Consider the following 24951-nt stretch of genomic DNA (forward strand, 5'->3'; position numbering starts at 1 on the left):
ACAGATAACCTACTTTTTCTATATAAAACTGAATTCAATAAGTGGAAGTCAAATTTGAAAACGTTTACAGGGGCGCCTGGGTGGCGCAGTCGGTTAAGCGTCCGACTTCAGCCAGGTCACGATCTCGCGGTCCGGGAGTTCGAGCCCCGCGTCAGGCTCTGGGCTGATGGCTCAGAGCCTGGAGCCTGTTTCCGATTCTGTGTCTCCCTCTCTCTCTGCCCCTCCCCCGTTCATGCTCTGTCTCTCTCTGTCCCAAAAATAAATAAACGTTGAAAAAAAATTAAAAAAAAAAAAAAAGAAAACGTTTACAACTCAGAAGAATAAAGGACAAAAAATAGTAAAAAGTCAAGGCATTATATTAAAAACTAAATTATATAAGAAAATTGGGGGAGAAAACACAACAGATTATGCAGAAGTTATCATGATGCAGGAAAAAAAATCCCTTAATTAAATAAGATCAGGAATTGCAGAAAGGTATCATTTAGTGCCTTGAAAAATTAGTGACAACCATCAAAGAAGCCATATTCAGATGTTATCTTCAAATTTAAATATAAAAATTCAACAGCCTTCAGCAGACAATACAGATTATTTCTAATAAGCAAGAATGGTTCATGTGTAACTTATGTGAAATGCTAAGTATTAAAAGAAAATGGGGTTTAAGGAAAACATTGTTACCAAAGAATCCTGACTGTGTTAGAAGAACAAAAAAGGAGACATTGTGCAATATGCAAGGGCTCTAAATGGCCAGTTGGTGGAATGTTTCTTTAAAAAGAACTATTTAAAAACTTATCCAATTATTAAATAAGGAAAAAAGAATAGGGACTCCTTTTAACAACTATTTAAGGAATTTAACTAATAACAGACAGTAAGCTATATATTAAGAAGTAACAGACACACAGTTCTTTACCTCTGTGGAATATGTGGTCAGTTAAGTCAAACAAACACATAAACATATTCTAATAACAAGTTATGAAGGAAACAACAGACCCATTTATTACCAAAATAAAATCAGCATTAGAATTATCAGGCACAAAACATTTTTAAAACCATATTAAAAAATCCAAATAGGGGCGCCTGGGTGGCGCAGTCGGTTAAGCGTCTGACTTCAGCCAGGTCACGATCTCGCGGTCCGGGAGTTCGAGCCCCGCGTCAGGCTCTGGGCTGACAGCTCAGAGCCTGGAGTCTGTTTCGGATTCTGTGTCTCCCTCTCTCTCTGCCCCTCCCCCGTTCATGCTCTGTCTCTCTCTGTCCCAAAAATAAATAAACGTTGAAAAAAAAAATTTAAAAAAAAAAAATCCAAATAAATCAACACAGGAACACAAAAATGCGCAAGCAAAACAACATTCTCAAATATATAGATTTGAAAAATAAAAAAAACAGAACTCATACAAATGAAAAAAATTGCTGACTTTAAAATTTTTTTTTTTTTCAACGTTTATTTATTTTTGGGACAGAGAGAGACAGAGCATGAACGGGCGAGGGGCAGAGAGAGAGGGAGACACAGAATCGGAAACAGGCTCCAGGCTCTAAGCCATCAGCCCAGAGCCCGACGCGGGGCTCGAACTCACGGACCGCGAGATCGTGACCTGGCTGAAGTCGGACGCTTAACCGACTGCGCCACCCAGGCGCCCCAAAAAATTGCTGACTTTAAACAAACAAAACAATTTCAAAGTATGGGTCAGAATAGAGATTAGACCTAACTGAAAAGAGTATTACTGAAACTGAACACAGAGTTGAAGAAATTACTCAAAACTAATATCAGAGATGATAAAGAATAGAAAATATAATAGAAGTTTAAGGAATTTGGCAAATAGGACAAAAACGTCCAATATATATTTAATCAGAACCCCAGAAAGGGAGAACAGAGACAATGGGAGGAAAAAAAAAATAATTATTGCTAAAAAAACTTCCAGAAGTTATGGACTACATGAATTCATTCATAAGGGAGACCCACTAAATTCCAAGGTTGATAAAAAGGAACACAGACCAATAACAAGGGAACTGTGAAACACCAAATATAAAGAGACAATTAAAAAGCCACTAGAGAGAACAGACCAAGAGAGGATTAACAATAGACTTACAACAGTCTTCCTCACAGCAACAAGGAAGCAAGAACATGATAATGTATTTGTAAAGAGTGGTAAAGACAAAAAGCAAACATTAACTCCCTCCAAAACAAAACAGAACAAAACAAAAAACTATTAACCTAGAACACTTATTACTTCCTATCACAAACACTATGTATCAACAATGAAGATAGAATATGGGCTCACTCAGTTAAACAAAACCTAAGTTTACTCATTTTATTTTTTTTCTCTTTCTTTTCTTTATTTTATTTATTTACTTATTTTATTGTTTATTTATTTTTAAAAGTTTACTTATTTATTTTGAGAGAGAGAGAACATGAGTGGGGGAGAGGCAGAGAGGGAGAGAGAGAATCCCAAGGAGGCTCTCCCTCTCTGCCTCTCCCTCACTTATGCGCTCTCTCTCTCTCTCAAAATAAATAAACTTTTAAAAATAAATACATTAACAATAAGTAAGTAAATCTGAAAGCAATGTCTCCAGAAAATTAATGAAAATAACGTTTAAGGGGTGCCTGGGTGGCTCAGGTGAGTAAGTGTCCAACTTTGGCTAAGATCATGAGCTCATGGTTCATGAGTTCAAGCCCCACATGGGACTCTCTGCTCTCAGCACAGAACCTGCATATGATCCTCTGTCTCCTCTATCTCTGCCCCTCCTCCCAGCTCTCTCTCAAAAATAAAAAAAAAAAAAAACCCAAAAACATTAAAAATTAATTTAAAAAAATAGCATTTAAGGGGTGCATGGGTGGCTCTGGTGGTTGAGCAGCTGACTTCAGCTCAGGTCATGATGTCACAGTTCAGGAGTTTGAGTCCCACGATGGGATTGCTGCTGTCAGTGCAGAGCCTGCTTTGGATCCTCTGTCCACATTTCTTTCTGCACCTCCCCACTCATACTCTCTCTCAAAAATAAATAAACATTTTTCAAAAAAGTAACATTTAAATACAGACGGTATTTAAAAGAACAACAACAACAAAAAAATACTGGCTAAGAACAGCAGCATAAAAAGTAGAAGGTGGGCAATCAAACAAAATGTTCTAAGATCAATGAAATTGTAGGGAGAGTGATTAAAATTCTAACTAGACTTTCACATAAATATGCAAAGTAAATTTCAGAAGGCCTCCTAAATGTCTAATAATAGAATGTGGGGGTGCCTGGGTGGCTCAGTCAGTTAAGCATCAGACTCTTGATTTTGGCTCAGTTCATAAGCTCATGGTTCATGAGTTCAAGCCCTGCATTGGGCTCCACCCTAACAGTAGGAGTCTGCTTTGGATTCTTTCTCCCTCTCTCTGTCTGCCCCTCCCTTGCTCACTCTCTGTCTCTGTCTCTCTCTCTCTCTCAAAATAAATAAATGAACTTAAAAAAAACAAAACAGAATGTGAAACCCATTTATTAGTTAAGAGAAAACAGAGTGAAAAACCATTGGGGCTTCCAGGCACCTAAAACCAAAGATGGTTCTCACAATATTTTAAGAAAAAAAAACAAGAAAAAGGAAAAACAAGAAAAAGAAAAGGAGAAACAAAACAAAAAACATAAACAAAACTTAACAATGAAAAGATCAAATAAAATTTACACACAACAACAACTTGAGTATAATTTGAAGAGAGAGAACTTCCAAAATAACTTTAAGTCAAAAGAAAAAAAAGAGAAAATCACCAAATTTAAATAAGCACTTTCTCATATTCTTCTGCCCTAACACAAGCCTTATAGCAATGAAAGGCAATCTGGGAAAAACTTAGAAAGAAGGAAGAAGGGACCTACTGATGAGTAAAAAGCTGATCTAAAATAATCACCACAAAGAGTAAGCCTGCCTTAAGTTTGATAAAACAGTAAAAACAGTGTACATGTGACCAGCATGACCATTTTTAAAAGACTTAAAATTATGCTGGATTTGAAGTGGGAGCCTTATTCTGGTGGTGAAAACCACAAAAGGAAGAGAGAAGCGATCTTTGTCAACTGAGTGGTAAAGGGGAAAAGAAACAAAAAGGAAAAATTTTAGGGTCCTGAAATACAAAAGAGAAAAAAAAATTAAAGGACACACAATTCCTCTTTCCACCATTAAATGAGATAAATTAACTAAACTGTATTTTGCTATATTGACAAGAGAGGGTGGCACTGAATTAGGTACTAGGTAAACTAGTCAAATCCCCAATAGATGCACAGGAGAGAACTTAATACAGCCATACAGAGTTATTACACAACAGAAAGATTTAACCACCTCAATTAATGAACCACCCTCCATAAGAAGAAAGAGTTAAGCAGAAGACAGTAAAGTAACACTCCAAACAGAATAGAATTTTTTCAGAATTGTGAAACTAAGAATCACACTAATGTTTCACGTACTCAAAAAAAAAAAAAAACAAAAAAAACAAGAAACAAAAAAACCCAATTAGAATCAACAAGGTCAGCAGGGAGCTATCCAAAGTGGATTATTAACAACATCAAATGAACTCCAACATATTATAAATAAATAAAGAGCATTAAAAGGATGGCTAGGAAAAGAACTAACCTCAGTAATTTTGAACAATATTATTTTGATTCTATACTTTAAGATAAAGAACTGTATACGACTATCATATCCTAATTAGTAAACTTATTTTCCCAGAGTGGCATTTCTGAAATTATACTAGGGTGTATGTATTCCAGGATTCAACAAAGAAGTAAACATACTGCTGATAATGAAAGATTCCTCACTGTTGGAGAAAGTATTTACATATAAGAAAAGGGAGAGGCTATGGGCACCTGGGTGGCTCAGTCTGTTAAGTGTCTGACTTCGGCTCAGGTCATGATCTCATGGTTCATGGGTTTGAGCCCCATGTTGGGCTCTGTTCTGACAGCTCAGAGCCTGAAGCCTGCTTTGGATTCTGTGTCTTCCTTGCTTTCTGACCCTCCCCTGCTCACGCTCTCTTTCTCTCTGTCTCTCTCTCAAAAATGAATAAACACTAAAAAAAACTTAAAAAAAAAAGGAAGAGGTTAGAAACACCCTCTAATGTTAGACTGGAAACAGATGTCAGTATGAACTCAGTTGATTTGAGATAGGTTATAGATTATATACAAACACACACATAGATATAGAAATAGGTGTATGAAAATATATATATTTCCTAGCAAAGTCCACTGTAAGAGAATACAAATAATGACACTCTGGAGCAATGAACACCCTTAGTGCCCAGATCCTGGTTTCTAAATACCATCACCTACTAAAAGAAATAAGAATTACTTGGAGAAACTGTTGATTCCAAAACTGCAAGAGGAAAAGAACAAGATAAGCCTACAACATCTCTTGGCGCAAAAGCGTAAGAAGATGCTCAAAATCTGAAAAAGATATTTTGAAATACAATAGAAGGTAACATGAAGAGGTTTCTAAAAACCAAATCTGGCACTACTAGAATAATAATATAATGAAATAGAACCCATAATGTAAAACTAATATTCATGAGTTCTGATAGACAGATAGACAGATGGAAAGATAGATGAATAGTTTACAAGAGAAAGCTCTTCTTTATGATAGAATACAAACTGATAAATTTGGAAAGAACGACAGAAATAGAAAACTTCCATTTGATGAGCACCATCATTTATTGCCAGAAAAAATCATGAATGTATACTAAAATAAGTCTGCACAGCTATCATAGAAACTGTGATATTTACCAAGTCTTAAGGTATTTTTCCACAAGATACCTGCCAATTATAAACAGGAAAATAATTTTCAGTGGAGAGATCTAGCAGGCACTCCCTGAACCAAATGATCACGATTAACATCAACAGTTAACAGACTATGAGACGTCAGGTGACCCCTGATACGATGTACTGAAAAGAATACACTACTTCTCTTGGTAGTCTTGCCAAAAATGCACAGCCTGACTTTAATCATGAAAGGCCATCAGACAAACTTCTACTGAGAGACACTGTAGGACATTAACAGGCCAGTATTTATCAGAAAGGCAAGGTCATGAAACACAACGACTGATGATGTATCCCAGATTACATGAGACCAGTAAGAGGTGACAACAATATATAAAAATTGGATGCTGGATCAGAAAAAGGATAGCCTTGGCAACAATAACAAATTTTAGTAAGATTTGTAGATTACAGTGTTACATCAATTTTAACTTCTTGATTTTGAAAATGCAGTGATATAAAATGTTGATATTGGGGTCAAAGGTGCATAGGAATGCTTTGTACTCTATTTGAAAAAAATTTAAGTCTGAAATTAATTCAGGATGAAAGTTAAAAAGAATAGAAAAAATTAAAAGCAACAAAAAAAAATCTCAATTAGAGAGTTAGAAAAAAAAAACACAAGAAATGCAGAAGAGACAGAAGTCAAAAAATAAGGTGGGAGAAACTGTTCCCCGTATTTTTCTAATTTCAACAAATGTAAATGATGAAACTCATAGAAACACAGATTCTCAGATTGAATTACAAACAAAGCACAGCTATACAGTCATACCTAAAACACAAGGACATGAAAAGCTCAAAAGCAAGTAACTGAAAAAGGTCTACCAGATGGGCACTAATCAAAGGGAAGTTTTGTTCACTATGTTCAGTATATGCACTAAAAAACAAAAAACAAAACAAACACAAACAAACACTGCCTATAAGACAAAAAGCAATTATTATAGAGAGTCACTACAAAAGTTACAAAATGTTAAATTCACCAGAGGCAGGTTTTCCATACTGTGAGTTATGAAGTCCATTTTGGAAAAATATGAAATGCTAGGGAGACATCCAAGACAAAACATCAAATATGCAGTTGTGCATGTGAATCTGGAGCTTGGAAATGACTCACCTGCACAAGAAGGGTATTTAACCTCACAGAGTAAATGAGAATTCTTCAGAATCTCACCAGACAGTGCCCTAAGAATCTCCATCAGTTAGGGATAGAACAGAAACAAAGAGGATGGCAAGGAGTCTGAGAAGGAGAGAAATACTTTATAGAAAGAAATCAGAGGAGTGTAAGATTATAGAACCTGAAATTAAAAAATCCACAAAGATGGGGTGCCTGCGTGGCTCAGTAGATTGAGTCCAACTTCAGCTGAGGTCATGATCTCATGGTTCATTAGTTCAAGCCCCTCATCGGGCTCTGTGCTGACAGCTCAGCCTGGAGCCCGCTTCACATTCTGTGTGTGTGTCTCTCTCTCTGCACCCCCATGCCCCATTTGTACTTTCACTTTCTCTCTCTCTCTCTCTCTCTCTGTCAAAAATAAACACTAAAAAAAAAAAAAAAAGCCATGAAGAAGAAAATGGTACCTAGTTATCCATCTGTATTTACAGATTGTTACAGGAAAAAAAGAGTCAGTTATACAGAGATAAGGATAAGGATATTGTTTTTAATAGGTTATGAATCAAAGCACTGCTTTAATAATAATTATTATTCTGCAAAGATAATGTTCAAAAAATAGGTTAAAGTGCATCATAAAACAATGGAATGTGAAAAGGTAATTAACAAGGTTGAAAATTACATTGAATTCCTCATTTTACACAAGGTCAAGACAATATATATTAAATCATCATTGATGTACATAAAACTCAAAACATAGTATGAACCCAGATATCTTACAGAATCACTAGAGACAAAATTAAAGAAAATGGAAGAAACCTCGTGAAGCAAATTCCATTATTTAGAAAACATAACAACAAAAGTTGAATAACATGTCTAGAGTCACAAAGATAATAACTGAAAAACCCACATTTGAAACCAGAATCAGAATCTATAGAGTCTAAAGCATTTAACCTTAGGGACATTATTATCCAAGACAACTTGCTCCTAAATGACTATTACAAGTTCAGATCCATTATTTTTAGATGGCCTAATTTAATACCAAATTAAAAAATACAATCCCTCTTGAGATTTTTAAATGACTCAGCAGCAATAAGTTTGCTGTGTGGTCCAACACATATTCACACCCCCATGGGATGCATATCCTGGTTTCACCACTGCAAAAAAATCACCAGGGTAATTCATGTTTTATGTCATGAATACAAACTGATGAGAGAATTACATCTCTTTGGTTAATAATAATAAATACTCTAACTTGTAAATTGGGACACTGATTCCAGAATTTTTAACATCCAGACAAAAGGTAGAACCAAGTACTTTTCAAAGAATATTGATGGAGGAATAAAAAAAAAAAAAAGTTCTGTAAAACAGATGTAGGGGACATAAAGCAAATATTTACTGAGTCAAAATGCCATTTTCTCTTATAGTTTATAGCGTCACACATACACATTGGAAAGATACGCAGGAAGCCTTGTCAATTTCAGGACCTGTCATGCCATAAAATGATAAGCCAATGGGAACAACAAATAACAGAGTCAAGTTGCTAAAGCAAAGGCAAAAATAAAAATCTAAAACAAAACATACATTGATTTGACTGTCATGGTTGGTTGGGTTTGGCATGATCCCTGGCGGGATCTGTTTTGTGTAGAGAAATGAACATTTGCTGTCTCTACCGACATGTTTTCAGTGAGGTGTAGAACATAGGAAAGGCTAAGCAACATTTTAATTACTGCTCCAGTATTTTAATAAACTGAAAAAGATCTGGGGACAGCAGAAACAAGCAGCACATTAGAAATCTCCTGTGACGCCCTGGAAACCTTACAAAGGAAATGCTAACATGTTTTCCATTCCCTCAGCCTAAAGCCTAATTCTCCAGTTTCCTGGATATACTAATTTCATAAAGAATAATTTAAGTGTTATATAGAACACACACAATCAAAAGGAAAAGAAAAGCTACAAAACCTTTCTTCCTTTTAATTGTTTATTCATTCTGATTGGGATTGGAAGGCCTTTAAAAGACAAATAAATGCTTGCGGCTATAAATAATTAAAATACCAGTAAAGAGGAGTAATAATTACAAGAAAGAAAATGTCTGTCTGGATTACACACACGTTGACTAAAGGAGTGAGAGACACTACTGAACAGTGAGCACTAAATCATGAAAGCAAAAATGATTGATAATCTTTATAGGGATATATTAAAAGGCATTTAAAAAGTAAGTGTCAACTTCAATGATAGGAAGTTCTTATTATATACATTGTTACAAAAATATAATCCTCTCACAGAATGAAATATCTCCTGACTTAAAAAATGAAACAAAAGCTCGCATGAGGATTTCTAGCCTGCTTAGATTTGTTTTGTTTTAGATCTGAGCACTTTATTTACTTGGAAATAAGCTCTCAGCATTGCGGAACAAAAACAAAAACACACACTCGCACAGCTCCCCTATGAAAACTGTAGCTTACAATGGCATTCTTCCATATATTATATGACTGATTTTTTTAAATAATAAGTATTGTGAAGTTTAGGAAAAGAAGGGTAGGGGAAGTTGGTCTCATTATTATTGGAGATGCCTTTGGCATTGTTCTTTATATTCTCAATAATAAATGCTAGAGTAACAGCCTGATTTATAACAATCATTTTCAGTCTGAGGTAACCATTTCTTGTACATCCCTTTATAGCATGTTAACTTTCTGCCTTCAAACTAATTATATATGCTGAATAGAAGGAATAAAGTGAATGTTTTAAGAGGGAAACAAGATAGATTAAATTGAACAGTAAAGCATTCCTTGTTTTCAACCAGGAACATTTTACACATAAGAATTTAATGGAATACAACAGAGTGCAAAGAGTCTTTAGTATCTTATAACATTAGTTTGGTTATTTACAGTAGGCTTATGAATCCAAAACAAGAAGTTATAAGAAGAATACAAATATAATTGATAAATGCTAGATATTATTAAAAAATTTTTTTGAGAGACAGAGTATGAGCAGGGGAGGAGCAGAGAGAGGGAGACACAGAATCAGAAGCAGGCTCCAGGCTCTGAGCTGTCAGTGCAGAAAAGCCCAACATGGGGTTCAACCTCATATACAGTGAGATCATGACCTGTGCCAAAGTCGTACGCTTAACAAGTTTAGCCACGCAAGTGCCCCAATAAGTGCTATATTTTAATATGCTTGAGATTTAAACATCCTAAGATTCTAAGTACTTATTCTTCTTCCCTTCAAAAGAAAAGAATCAGTTGCCATTTCCTACAGTCTGATGTATAGCTTATTGCTAGGGTGTATAAAGCAACAAAACAACAAGTTAAGTTACGGAAGAGGAATAGTGACTATAGATAAGCCACAAGGGAGTCAAATTTTAGGGAAGTCCAAAGGCAAACTCTGTTAGATTCATGCAGATCTATCTTGTTTGTCAGGAAACAAGATTCAAAAGCCCTAGTAACTCAGAGCTCTGTCCAGCAACATCCACCTGCATATCAATCACTAGGAGCCGAAGATATTTTTAAAAAATAACTGTTTTAACGCGCATAGCAGAAGCTCATCCAACTTACAGGGCCACCCAATAAATGTCATGTGATGGTGATAATGAACTCTAAAATGCGCACTGGATGCCAAACTGTATGGTGCTTAAGAGGCATGACAAGAAGTAGTCACCATACCACACTAAACTACAGAAATCCATGGGTCAGGGATTTAAAAGGGATACTAAATTCGTGGGGTTCTTAACTGCTTTACTTACAACTCTCTATATTTTATAAAAATAGCTTGAGGGGCACCTGGGTGTCTCAGTCAGTTTAGGGTCCAATACTTGACTTCAGCGCAGGTCATGATCTCACGCTTCATGGGATCAAGCCTGGCATCAGTCCCTACAGAGCAGAACCTGCTTGGGATTCTCTCCCTCCCTTTCTGTCTCTGCCCCTTCCCTCTTCATGTTCTCTCTCTCACTTAAATAAACAAACTTAAAAAAAAAATAGCTGGTAAATGAAGGACAAATATGTAAAAGTTTTCTTCAGCACCCAAAAATTAACAAAGTATTTTAATTAATACAAACAAAATAAAAATTGTAAATTTAATTTGACTTAACAGTTATCATGATATTAAATTGCTAATCACCTCTTTTCAAGAGCCATTGAAACATTGAATGTATCACGTGGCATGAAAAATACGATTTATTTCACTAAAAGGAAGGGAAGGAAGCCACAAAAGAGTGGTTTCTTTCTTCCAAACTATAACTAAAACTTGATCTTTTAAAACTGTGAATAAACATAAAACAGTTTTGTTACATAAACTTTGTAACAGTTTTGTTACATAAAAGTTTTGTTACATAGTAATTATTCAGTTTCTTGCTTCCAGTTACAAAACAGACAAGGCTATCTTCCATTTACTCTGGGGCCATTTCTATAACATACAATTCATTTAAAAATACTCCTTTCTCTTATGCAGCCCCATAGAATCATTTTTACGTTCATTAAGAATAAATTCAATGAATCAACTAGAGAGTAATCACCACAAATTTGAAGATAATATGAGAAAGATAACAGCCAAGACAGGATGACCTTTCAATGAGGGGATTATAAGTAATGAGAGTTACTTATTATTCATTATAAGTAATTACTTGTAATTACGCTTACTCGTTATAAGCAGTAAGAATTATAATGGTGGACCTCTTTGGGGACCCCCCCCCCTCAAAGAAAGTGTTATAAATTCTAAGTGTACCTTTCAAGAAGAATTCAATTACTTTTTAATTTTATGAAGTAGATTGCCTAATGGATAACTTAATAATGTATCAGAAGAACAAAACTCTAATTTTTGAAAGGGTTCCTTTTTAATAAATCATTGAGAAGCTTGATCAAGGTGGTAGCCTAAGGGCACATGTCTTCCTCATTTTAAATCCCTGCAAATGTGTACTGGTGGTTATGGTGGGGTTAAATGCACTTGGATCCTCATACATGCACACACAGATACACACATGATAATACTGGAAAATAACAGGTCATGCTATAATGTGACTAGAAATTTTGGAGAACTCTTTAGAAAGAGAAAGAGAGAGGACTAGGCCAGAAACAAAAACTACAGACCCAAGGTAGAGCTCTAGAGAAGACAATTCTGTGTTGGTTCAATTTGGGATTGAACAAATTCACGGAGCAGAAAAAGATCCTGGCCCAATCTTAAAGGTAAGTATTCATTAACTATATTCTAAGGAGTCATTAGGCTGACAGATCCATCACTCCCTACCTGCATTAAAGAATTGGCAATACAGATGTTTACTCACAGCCTAAAGCAGATCATCTGAGCACTTAATCTGGAAAAAACTGACAATGTCTTAAGTTGTCAGGGAATTTCGAAAGAAAAATAATCTTCTATAAGGAAAGCAAGCTATTAGAAGTAAATGACATTTATACGGTAATAATAATGTTATTGTGTTAACTAAAAGTTGTGATAATATGCATACAATGTTCTCTCACCACAATACACTGTGAAAAAGAAGAGTTTACACTAAGATTTCTAGTTTGGTTTCAACATATAAAAATCTGTTATTTAACACATTATAAAATGAAGGGAATAACACAGGAAGAACTTTTAATTACATTTAGTATTTGTACTGTTCAACATCTATTCCTGAGAAAGAAAACAAAAAGAAGTCAAGTGGGGAGAAGAATCTCTTTCATACGAATTTCCCTTAAAAGAGACACAAGGATAAGTGACATCACTTCTAATATACCTCACTGCACTGGATTTCTTAGCTAATGTAACAGGGAAAATAAGAAATATAAGGGTTAAATACTGGAAAGTAAAATACAATCTATCCTTCTTTTAAACATAAAAAAGTAATCATCTGAAAATATAAAAGAACTGTGAACAGAGTTCAGTAAGTGGTTAGGTTTAAGAACAATCCACAGAATAATATGCACTTTCCTGTAAAATAATAAAAAAAAAAAGTTATAAAATCTAATATTTTCAAGGGTGCCCAGGTGGCTCACTTGGGTTAGCAACCGACTTCAGCTCAGGTCATGATCTCACAGTTTGTGAGTTCAAGCCCCACATCGGGCTCACTGCTGTCAGCACAAAGCCAGCTTTACATCCTCTATTCCTCTGTCTCTCAAAATTAATAATAATAATAGTAATAATAATAATAACCACCTTTAAAAACTTTAAAATAATTTAATACTTTCAAAGACCCTAACCACAAAACTTGGTAGCTCTCAAAACATTGGCAATAACCAATTATGAAATGTAATAAAAAAGATAATTATCACATTGCCAAAAACAAAGCAAAATAAATTAAAACCCATAAAATGGTCATAATTAAGTCTTGAAAAGTGTCAGATGGAGTACCGACATTTCTAAATTAAAACAGAATTATCAACAATAACTTTTAGTAACTGCAACTCACACCAAGTAATTTGAGTCTACATTTGTAGGATGTTCAAAAAGAATAAATCACAAAAAAACTAATTTAAATTTTACTTACGCCATTTTATAGCAAATGGATTCATTTTTTACACTGATAAACAATAAATACCATGTTAATTTTGGTCAAGATTTAGGTTACAGAAATAATTTATGCAATTTTTGAGGCTGCCCTAACTCTTCCAACCATAGCTACAAAGGAAATCAGTTTTTCTTTCAGGTGTTACGTGGAAAAAGAACACAGACATATTCTTATAAATTTGCTAAAATTCATCTCAAGCTCCCCAAACAGTACCAGTGACCAGGAAAGTCATTTTCTGTTCTTTTCCCAAAGTGATATAGAGAACTTTAAGGAAGCAAACCTATGGCTAGGGGAAATTAAATTGTTTAAATGAGAAGTCCCCTTATTTGGGTTAGAGCTAATCTGTGACTTTTTCACATGAGTTATAAATCAGGGAGAAAGGGTTTCCAACATAAAGAAGAGAAACCAGATGACAAATAACAAAGCCAAGAGAGTAACTTGGTAAGAAAGCTAGATTTAGGCTAGAACATAAGACATGGAAATACTTTTTTAAGTTTATTTATTTATTTTGAGAGAGAGAGAAAGAAAGAGAGAAAGAGAGAGAGAGAAAGAGAGAGAGAGAGATACCCCAGCAGGCTCCATGCTGTCAATGCAGAGCCCAACATGGGGCTCGATTCCCTGAACACAAGATCAAGGACATGGAAATTCTTAATGATAGAATGGAAAATTAAAAAAAAAAAAAAAGTCAGTGAAGATCAAGAAGAATCCACACCAATTCAAAGTCATAAGGCAGAAAGACAAATTAGACCCAAATAACACACCACGTTAGTAGGAGCCCATAATGGACAGAACTAAGAATATGCCACACAGGTATATTTACAAAACATTATGAGTGTCATAGAAATAAAGTCACTATGACTAGGGATAAGATGAATAAAAAAAAAAGAGAAAGTATAGTAATGAGCAATCCATAGACATCCGAAAATAATTAGTTTTACTTCATGACTAAATGCATAATATACAAATTATTTTCAGTCTTACAGGATGGTTATAAATAAACATTGGTATATATTGCTTTAATTACTGTAGCTTAACCATGAGAATAGAAGCATAAAAGAAAAAGATTCAAAGTTTGAGCAATACATCCAATTTTAATCAGTACAATCAAACCCATTATTTTTTTTTAGGAAAAAATGATTTGATCCCTCTCGCCACATCACACATGGTGCTCCTCTATAATTATGCTCCTCCTTTATCTCTCCAGTCTAACCTCATTAGCCTATTCTTAAGCCTTTTGAGTTGAAGTTCTCTTCGGTCATAAGGCATTCTTATCCTTTCTTCAGAATTCTTTCTCTTCCATCATTACTTTCCTTCAGATCTCAGAGTGGGTGAAAAAGTTCCTTTTCATTTTTGTTCCTCTTCCTCAAAAAAGTCCTTCTGGACATGCCTGCTTAGGTCAAATCCATCCATCGTGGCTCTCATGGGACCTCTCCTTTTTAGCTCTTGTCTCTGTTCCAATTTTGTATTTATTAATGTGATTCTTTCCTGGCCTGAAGCTCTAGGCTGATACCAGATACATGTAATCTTGTCTGTCCAGGCTCAGCACTGCACTCCCAGTTTCCTTATGATGCCTACACCAGAGTGAGTGCTAATACATATTTGTACAGGGAAGCACATATTTTGAATGAAAAAAAAAATGTCTAAGAAATGAAATTTAGGTTTCTGGCTTTATTTGTTGATAAATCTCTGCAAGCCAGATGTAACTTAGTCTCTTTTCCTATTCTACATGTCCATTTCATCTCCCTCCCAGTGTCTCTCATTCCTCTTTGATATGTAATCTCAGGGACCAGAAAGTATATTTCTCTTTCAGTGTTTCACCATTTCTGACAGATTGCCATTCCAACTCACAGGACTCATTGTTTCCCTATTGAGGCCCTACTTTCACACAAGACCTGAGACAAGAATGGGAATGTAATCGAACAAGTAACTATTGAACTTAAAAAAAAAAAAAAAAGCTGGTCCACATTCTACCCAAGATCATCTGAGACTGCACCCACCGCATGACAATCATACCCCCCCAGATCAGTTGCCCTGATAAAACTCTTGAAAGGACTTATGTGCAATAAAAAAATTATAATAATGAAGGTTAAAATAATAGATGTGCTATAATATTTTGATTATTGGAAAGAGAGAATATTCTTTTTTTGAAATCAGAAGAAATACTTATGTTCCTTTAATGATGCATATTAGATATTTTCCAGATAGAAGGAAGCAAAAGAGAAAGGGGTCTTTTTAAATACAGACTCTAGGAAATTGTTGGTTATGTCAGAGACCATCTGAAGCTGCATGGTTGAGAAATTATGCTGCTGTGTCAGCAAAAATTGAGTTCTGAAGTGAGAAGATGGGCACCTAGCAGAATCTGTCTTACATGTTTTATTTAATCCTTAAAACAGAATTAAATAAACAAATTAAAAACAAAAACAAAACAAAAAACACCATGACTGCAAGTCCTTCTATCCTTACTGCCCATTCCTAAATTGGAAAATGGATTTGCAAAGGGCAGATATCAACTCCCTAACACTGACCCAGCCTCATTCTGCGAAATTGCATTAATTGGGAAACTCCCTTGAACTAAGTTTCTTCCTTTGTATACTGCCAAGGAACACTTTTATTTATGGGACATAAGTAATGAATCTCTGTATCCTGTTTTAAAAATTAGGTCCAAATTCAATAACATCTGGAAGATATTCCTAGAAGTTTAGGATTTAAGGATGAGGACGTTCCCTATTTTCAGAATGGAATATATGTCCTGTTTTTTGTTGTTTTAGTTCATTTTTAGGAAAATTTCAGCAAAAAAGATGAATGTATCTATTTAGTCCTTATAATCTATAAATCTGCCCAGGCTAAGATTCTGCTTTCTGTTTACTTGGTTTCCAGTATGACTTTTGATGACTTGGCCATGTTACTCTGTTCACACAGTTAATAACTATCTATTATGTATATACATAGTGCTATATATCCAAGTGTGAGTTACATAGCAATGTGTTATCAGGTAGGTTCTGTCATAAAAAGATTTATAATCTATAAGGAATTTTATAGTGAAACATATACCAAAAAGTTAAAGAGCAATACAAGGGTTTGTATCTTAATATTATCTGATAATGCCTCAAAGGCTGCTTAAGAATCTAACAAGAAATCAAGGAGACTGAAACGTCTCATTCTGCTCCTCAAATAGATAAGATTTCTGGCTTCCAAAGGGAATATGCTCCATATTATTATTTTCTTAAATTTACATCCAAATAAGTTTGCATTAAGTACAACAATGATTTCAGGAGTAGATTCCTTAATGCCCCTTACCCATTTAGCCCATCCCCCCTCCCACAACCCCTCCAGTAATCCTGTTTGTTCTCCATATTTATGAGTCTCTTTTGTTTTGTCCCCCTCCCTGTTTTTATATTATTTTTGTTTCCCTTCCCTTATGTTCATATGTTTTGTCTCTTAAAGTCCTCATGTGAGTGAAGTCATATGATATTTGTCTTTCTCTGAATAATTTCACTTAGCATAATACCCTCCAGTTCTATCCATGTAGTTGCAAATGGCAAGATTTCATTCTTTTTGATTACCGAGTAATACTCCATTATATATGTATACCACATCTTCTTTATCCATTCATTCCTCAATGGACATTTGGGCTCCTTCCATACTTTGGCTATTGTTGAAAATGCTACTATAAACATTTGGGTGCATGTGTCCCTTTGAAACAGCACACCTGTATCCCTTGGATAAATACCTAGTTGTGCAATTACTGGGTCGTAGAGTAGTTCTATTTTTAGTTTTTTGAGGAACCTCCATACTGGTTTCCAGTGGCTGCACCAACTTGCATTCCCAGCTCCATTTATTTTTGCACAATGGATTTCATTGATAGAATGTTTTAAACTGAAGATAATCAGAGAAATGAGAAAATAAATAGTGAATAAGTAGTATACAGATAATGACATAAACTCACTGAAATGATTTTGTACAATGGTTAATTATGTCTTCCAGGACTTGAGCTAGTTCAGAAGTACAGGTAGAGAATTCCCCAGCACCACCAGGGTAAGGGTAGGTGGCTGCTGTGAAGATATGGGGCCCAAATACATGCTAGAGTAGGACTGTTAAGTCAACTCCCTAACTAACAAAGGCAACAGAAGACCTCACAGCAGCAGGGATGGGATGTATTAATTAAGTTTGAAACCAGGGTACAGAACTTAGATCATGTACTCATAACAACACCCTTGAAGATGCTTCATCAGGTGATTTACATAGCATAAGTAGTATTTTAAAAAGAATCATCTGGAGAACAAATGATCAAACAGAAATTAGAGCAGGGGTTTTCAACCTGAACGTGATGGTCACTCTAGGCTTGAGTAATGATCACTGGAGGCTGTCCTGTGCTTTGTATGATGTTTATCATCATCCACAACCTCGGCTCATTATCCGCCCATAGCACCACACCCTCAGTTATGACAACTCAAAATGTCTCCAGATATTATTGCTAATGTGCCACAGGATGAAAGGTAAGGAAAGTAATTATTTTTAGATATGAAGGGAGACCTTGACTACAAGGATGAGCACATGACCTATACAGGTCTTACATACATAGTATGAAAGTATATATATATATACTTGAAATATATACATATATATATACTATGAAATATATACATATATATATATACTATGTATATATACTATGTATGAAATATATATATACTATGTATATATAGTATATACAGTATACAGTATATATATATATACAGTATATACAGTATATATAGTATATACATATATACTATATATACAGTATATATAGTATATACATATATACTATGTATATATACTATGTATGAAATATATATATATGTATGAAATATATATATATATATATATAGTATGAAAGTATATTCAGAATTCCCTCAATGATTCAACTTTGTAGACTTCTTAAAAAATTTTTTTTAATGTTTATTTCTGAGAGAGACAGACAGACAGACAGTGTGAGTGGGGAGGGGCAAATAGAGAGGCAGACACAGAATCTGAAGCAGGCTCCAGGTTCTGAGCTGTCAGCAAAGACCCAACGCAGGGCTAGGACTCACAAACCATGAGATCATGACCTGAGTCAAAGTGGGTTGCTTAACTAACTGAGTCACCCAGGAGCCCCTAAGTTTCTAGACATTTTAATGGGAAAGTAGCACTCAAAAAAGGGAAAGTAGAGAAGAAAGCATGTTTTAATGAGGGAAAGGAAGGTGTGGAAATAGGGATATCAAGTTAAATAATTTCTTATATATGAAACCTGTCTGTACAGCATAACATCTTAAAGAACACTTTCTATAATTTTAACAGATAAGTAAAAATGAACATAGGATTAAATGATACAGAAATGTATATGGCAGGATATGCATAATACTGACATTTCTCAACTTGCTTTTAAAAATTATGATTGAATTTTAACCACAAACATACAAATTTACCCTTTGCAAAATACTAGAAATGTTTCTAAGAAGTTGCACAAAATTGGGGTGCCTGGGTGGCTCGTTGGTTAAGCGTCTGACTTTGGCTCAGGTCATGAGCTCACATTTTGTGAGTTTGAACCCCGTGTCGGGCTCTGTGCTGACAGCTCAGAGCCTGGAGCCTGCTTTGGATTCTGTGTCTCCCTCTCTCTCGGCCCCTCTCCCACTTCTTCTCTCTGTCTCAAAAATAAATAAATGTTGAAAAAAATAAAAGTTAAAAAGAAGCTGCCCCACATTAAATCTAACCATAAGGCAAAGGTATCATGAGAAGTTCCATATTTAAGTGAATACTATGCTACACTTTTCTGAAAATTAACAATTTTATAGTATCATTACTTACTAATATCCCATCTTAGGGTCTGGTTTTTAAGTTTTATTTCCCCCAAAGTTGAACACACTATTTGAAAAGTAAATAAATAACACTAACTGTCCTTGGCCAAGATCTCAAAACCACTTTATTCCAATATACCTAAGCAAAGATGTAGCATTTTCTGCCTTTTGAGGATCACCTTCTTAGCGTTATTGTGAGGTGCTCTTGGAAATGCTCAGAGCAAAACAAAAAATTCATACAAGGATGTTTTAAACATGCACAATTTCAAATGCACAGCCAGAAGGTTTTAATAAACCTAAAGAAGTAGAGTGTCAAGCAAAAGGTTTAAAATATACCTCTGTGAAGACCTCTGCTTGACTGTTCTTTGACTACTTTGTGGTGAGGTAAGACTCTATTATATAAACTATATATTGAGCTTTACCTTATAATTATGGTAAGTGTTATTTGTGAAAGTTACTTAAACTGATTTGGAATTTTGCTTCCTCAGCTGGCAGCAATTACACAAAGACCACCAGAAATTATTCTTCAGCTCCTTTTGGGATCTACAAGCTTGTTATGAACACTTATGCAAGCGTGCATGAACATTACACTCTGACAACAAACAAGGCCAGAGGGAAGGTTTTTCTTTGCTACTAAAAATCTGCTTGTGATTCAAAAGCCAAAAGCGAAATCATAATTCTACCAGCATATACAACTTTATCTAAAATCAGAGTCACTCCATGCAGGATTTTGACAGTAACAAGTCACACAAATTACTAACTACTTCTTACCCAGTGAGTACAATCATCTAACAAAGCAATTTCCATACGAGCAACCAGAAACATTTCTGGCTTCAGTTGTTAATCTTCCATGAAAAACTATTTCCATACTATTTTTAACTTGTATATGGTAATAATTATATGTTTATCTCTGAAGCATGAAAACTCTTACAGTACCCTTTTTAATGCATTTGTGGACCGTTATCCCTGCCATGTCCTTGGCAGATGGAAGTATTCCTATCTTCCTTCCAGGAACAAAAGCTGAGAAACACACTGCTTTCTTTTCAATTGGCTCCTTTTGTGTGTCCTAAACTCACACATTTTTGGGCCTACTTCTCAATAACCTTTCAATTTTATTTTCTTAGATAAAAAAAAAATGCAACCGTGTGATACCTAAAGCCAATTAATATGGAAAAATACATTAAACGGCAAATAAAATTCATAATTTACCTTGACCACGTACATATAAAATTTAAGTATTAAATATTTTACTATAAATTGGAAAGTTTATTTAAAAAGCAAAGGAATCATTTCAAGATATTTAACTATAGAGATCTGAACTAAAATATCTTACACGCCTTTTACCAACTGTTTTAAACTCATTTAATACACTGAATAACCATATGATATGAATATTCTTTTATCTTTATAGAGGAGGAAAATTAATCTAAAAAAACTTAAGTATCTCATCCAAGTTTAGACAGAAAATAAGTGAGGGTCCTGAGTATTAAGTCCAGTTCCATCTGAATTTCCAAAATAACTTTATTTCTTTGATTCTATGTATGCTCCATCCTTTCTGAAGTTCAAAAAGGACCCAATTACCAACTAGACTGACTTCAAATACGTAAAACCTGAAACAGGGTTACAAATTAATGCTAACAATTGCTAACCAAAACATGGTCTTTATTCTTAAGGAACTCATAGTTTAGTATTGGACACTAACATTTTATTTCCAGGGTGTCTTCACTGCATCAAATGCATAAAACATCAGCACCTCACAGAGATTTCATACAAGAAAATAGGTATCCATTGTCTACTGTAATGGAATGAGAATGAGGGTAATGGGAAGATATTAAACATACATTTTATTAATGCTGTATATCAAATAAAGTTATAGGATTGTATTAATGTATATAGACAAAAACATATTAAAGTATTAATTATACATGTTTATATTATATACACATATACACACGTATACATACACACACACACGTATATGTAATACCCAATACATATATATCAGGTATGTCTTTCCACTACCCTCCTCTCATTCCACCTCAATAAACAAAGGATATCTACTTTCTTCCATAAAATTACTCTGTGAAGTGATGTACCATGTATCTCTGACACACATATACACACGTGTGTGTTTGTGTGTGTGTGTGTGTGTGTGTGTGTGTGTGTGTATCTGCACATTACTTATATCTATTTCTTTTTGCTTATTTTTTCAAAAAACCAACTCTTGGTTTCGTTGATCTGCTCTACAGTTTTTTTAGATTCTATATTGTTTATTTCTGCTCTGATCTTTATTATTTCTCTTCTTCTGCTGGGTTTAGGCTGCCTTTGCTGTTCTGCTTCTATTTCCTTTAGGTGTGCTGTTAGATTTTGTATTTGGGATTTTTCTTGTTTCTTGAGATAGGCCTGGATTGCAATGTATTTTCCTCTCAGGACTGCCTTCGCTGCGTCCCAAAGCGTTTGGATTGTTGTATTTTCATTTTCGTTTGTTTCCATATATTTTTTGATTTCTTCTCTAATTGCCTGGTTGACCCACTCATTCGTTAGTAGGGTGTTCTTTAACCTCCATGCTTTTGGAGGTTTTCCAGACTTTTTCCTGTGGTTGATTTCAAGCTTCATAGCATTGTGGTCTGAAAGTATGCATGGTATAATTTCAATTCTTGTAAACTTATGAAGGGCTGTTTTGTGACCCAGTATATGATCTATCTTGGAGAATGTTCCATGTGCACTCGAGAAGAAAGTATATTCTGTTGCTTTGGGATGCAGAGTTCTAAATATATCTGTCAAGTCCATCTGATCCAGTGTCTCATTCAGGGCCCTTGTTTCTTTATTGACCGTGTGTCTAGATGATCTATCCATTTCTGTAAGTGGGGTGTTAAAGTCCCCAGCAATTACCACATTCTTATCAATAAGGTTGCTTCTGTTTATGAGTAATTGTTTTATATATTTGGGGGCTCCGGTATTCGGCGCATAGACATTTATAATTGTTAGCTCTTCCTGATGGATAGACCCTGTAACTATTATATAATGTCCTTCTTCATCTCTTGTTACAGCCTTTAATTTAAAGTCTAGTTTGTCTGATATAAGTATGGCTACTCCAGCTTTCTTCTGGCTTCCAGTAGCATGATAAATAGTTCTCCATCCCCTCACTCTCAATCTAAAGGTGTCCTCAGGTCTAAAATGAGTCTCTTGTAGACAGCAAATAGATGGGTCTTGTTTTTTTATCCATTCTGATACCCTATGTCTTTTGGTTGGCGCATTTAATCCATTTACATTCAGTGTTATTATAGAAAGATACGGGTTTAGAGTCATTGTGATGTCTGTATGTTTTATGCTTGTAGTGATGTCTCTGGTACTTTGTCTCACAGGGTCCCCCTTAGGATCTCTTGTAGGGCTGGTTTAGTGGTGACAAATTCCTTCAGTTTTTGTTTGTTTGGGAAGACCTTTATCTCTCCTTCTATTCTAAATGACAGACTTGCTGGATAAAGGATTCTTGGCTGCATATTTTTGCTGTCTAGCACCCTGAAAATCTCGTGCCAATTCTTTCTGGCCTGCCAAGTTTCAAAAGAGAGATCCGTCACGAGTCTTATAGGTCTCCCTTTATATGTGAGGGCACGTTTACCCCTTGCTGCTTTCAGAATTTTCTCTTTATCCTTGTATTTTGTCAGTTTCACTATGATATGTCGTGCAGAAGATCGATTCAAGTTACGTCTGAAGGGAGTTCTCTGTGCCTCTTGGATTTCAATGCCTTTTTCCTTCCCCAGTTCAGGGAAGTTCTCAGCTATAATTTCTTCAAGTACCCCTTCAGCACCTTTCCCTCTCTCTTCCTCCTCTGGGATACCAATTATGCGTATATTATTTCTTTTTAATGTATCACTTAGTTCTCTAATTTTCCCCTCATACTCCTGGATTTTTTTATCTCTCTTTTTCTCAGCTTCCTCTTTTTCCATAACTTTATCTTCTAGTTCACCTATTCTCTCCTCTGCCTCTTCCATCCGAGCCGTGGTGGTTTGCATTTTGTTTTGCATTTCCTTTAAAGCGTTTTTCAGCTCCTCGTGACTGTTCCTTAGTCCCTTGATCTCTGTAGCAAGAGATTCTCTGCTGTCCTGTATGCTGTTTTCCAGCCCAGCGATTAATTTTATGACTATTATTCTAAATTCACTTTCTGTTATATTATTTAAATCCTTTTTGATCAGCTCATTAGCTGTTGTTATTTCCTGGAGATTCTTCTGAGGGGAATTCTTCCGCTTGGTCATTTTGGATAGTCCCTGGTGTGGTGAGGGCCTGCAGGGCACTTCCCCTGTGCTGTGGTGTATAACTGGAGTTGGTGGGCGGGGCCGCAGTCTGACCTGATGTCTGCCCCCAGCCCACCGCTGGGGCCACAGTCAGACTGGTGTGTGCCTTCTCTTCCCCTCTCCTAGGGGCGGGATTCACTGTGGGGTGGCGTGGCCCGTCTGGGCTACTTGCACACTGCCAGGCTTGTGATGCTGGGGATCTGGCGTATTAGCTGGGGTGGGAAGGCAAGGTGCACGGCGGCAGGGGGGGCAGGCTTAGCTCGCTTCTCCTTAGGTGATCCACTTCAGGAGGGGCCCTGTGGCAGCCGGAGGGAGTCAGATCCGCTGCCGGAGGTTTGGCTCCGCAGAAGCACAGAGTTGGGTGTTTGCGCGGAGCGAGCAATTTCCCTGGCCGGAGCCGGTTCCCTTTGGGATTTTGGCTGGGGGATGGGCGGGGGAGATGGCGCTGGCGAGCGCCTTTGTTCCCCGCCAAACTGAGCTCTGTCGTCCGGGGGCTCCGCAGCTCACCCTCCCTTTGTCCTCCGGCCTTCCCGCTTTCCGAGCAGAGCTGTTAACTTATGACCTCCCAGACGCTAAATCGCGCTTGCTGTCGGAACACAGTCCGTCAGGCCCCTCCGCTTTTGCAATCCGGACTCGGGGGCTCTGCTTGGCCGGCGAGCCGCCCCTCCGCCCCGGCTCCCTCCCGCCAGTCCGTGGAGCGCGCACCGCCTCGCCGCCCTTCCTACCCTCTTCCGTGGGCCTCTCGTCTGCACTTGGGTCTGGTGACTCTGTTCTGCTAATCCTCTGGCGGTTTTCTGGGTTATTTAGGCAGGTGTAGGTGGAATCTAAGTGATCAGCAGGACGCGCGGTGAGCCCAGCGTCCTCCTACGCCGCCATGTTCCCAGAATCCTCTCTATTTCTTTTTGAAAGAGAGAGAGCAAGCATGCACAAGAGTGGGTGAGAGAGAAAGAGGGAGAGAGAGAATCTCAAACAGGCTCCACACTCAGCATGAGCCTGACAGTGGGCTCAATCTCCCTTCTGTGACATCATGACCTGAGCCAAAATTAAGAGTTGGTTGCTTAACCAAGTGAGCTACCCAGGTGCCCCACCTATATATTAATGTATGTATGTATACATCTTAAGACTTCTGTCTAGATTAATCTCTCTAAAAGTATTCCCTACATCTGAGAGCTCTGAGATTGCTAATTTGCACCATTTGAATTCTTTAAGATAATTTCTTGAAGCACTGTATTATAGAAAACAAGATTGAGATACTACTTCAGAAAGGAAAACTGAAGTACTCAACTCTAATGATCTATACTTTAACCTTTTTGATGTGATTAAGTATGGGAGGGGAGGGGAATAGGTAGAGGAAAAGACTTTTGCTCTTAATTATACTTTTATACTTTAAGAATTATTTTATAAAAAGTATGGGTATTAACTTTATACTTTTTAATGGTAACAATACTGAAGACACATGGTATTCAAAATTAAATATTCAAAGGAGGA

At 36.1% G+C, this 24951-nt stretch overlaps 1 protein-coding gene across 1 annotated transcript in view; it reads right to left on the minus strand.

Moving 5' to 3' along the window:
- The window catches only part of CRPPA (CDP-L-ribitol pyrophosphorylase A), a 332224-nt gene that overhangs the window by 14928 nt on the left and 292345 nt on the right, over nt 1-24951 (minus strand). The gene's annotated exons all lie outside the window — the stretch shown is intronic.

This window comes from Lynx rufus, unplaced genomic scaffold (genome assembly GCF_022079265.1).
Source record: "Lynx rufus isolate CCGP_SWC_20201006 ecotype Redwood Valley unplaced genomic scaffold, mLynRuf1.p SCAF_4, whole genome shotgun sequence".
Classification (NCBI taxonomy): Eukaryota; Metazoa; Chordata; class Mammalia; order Carnivora; family Felidae; genus Lynx; species Lynx rufus.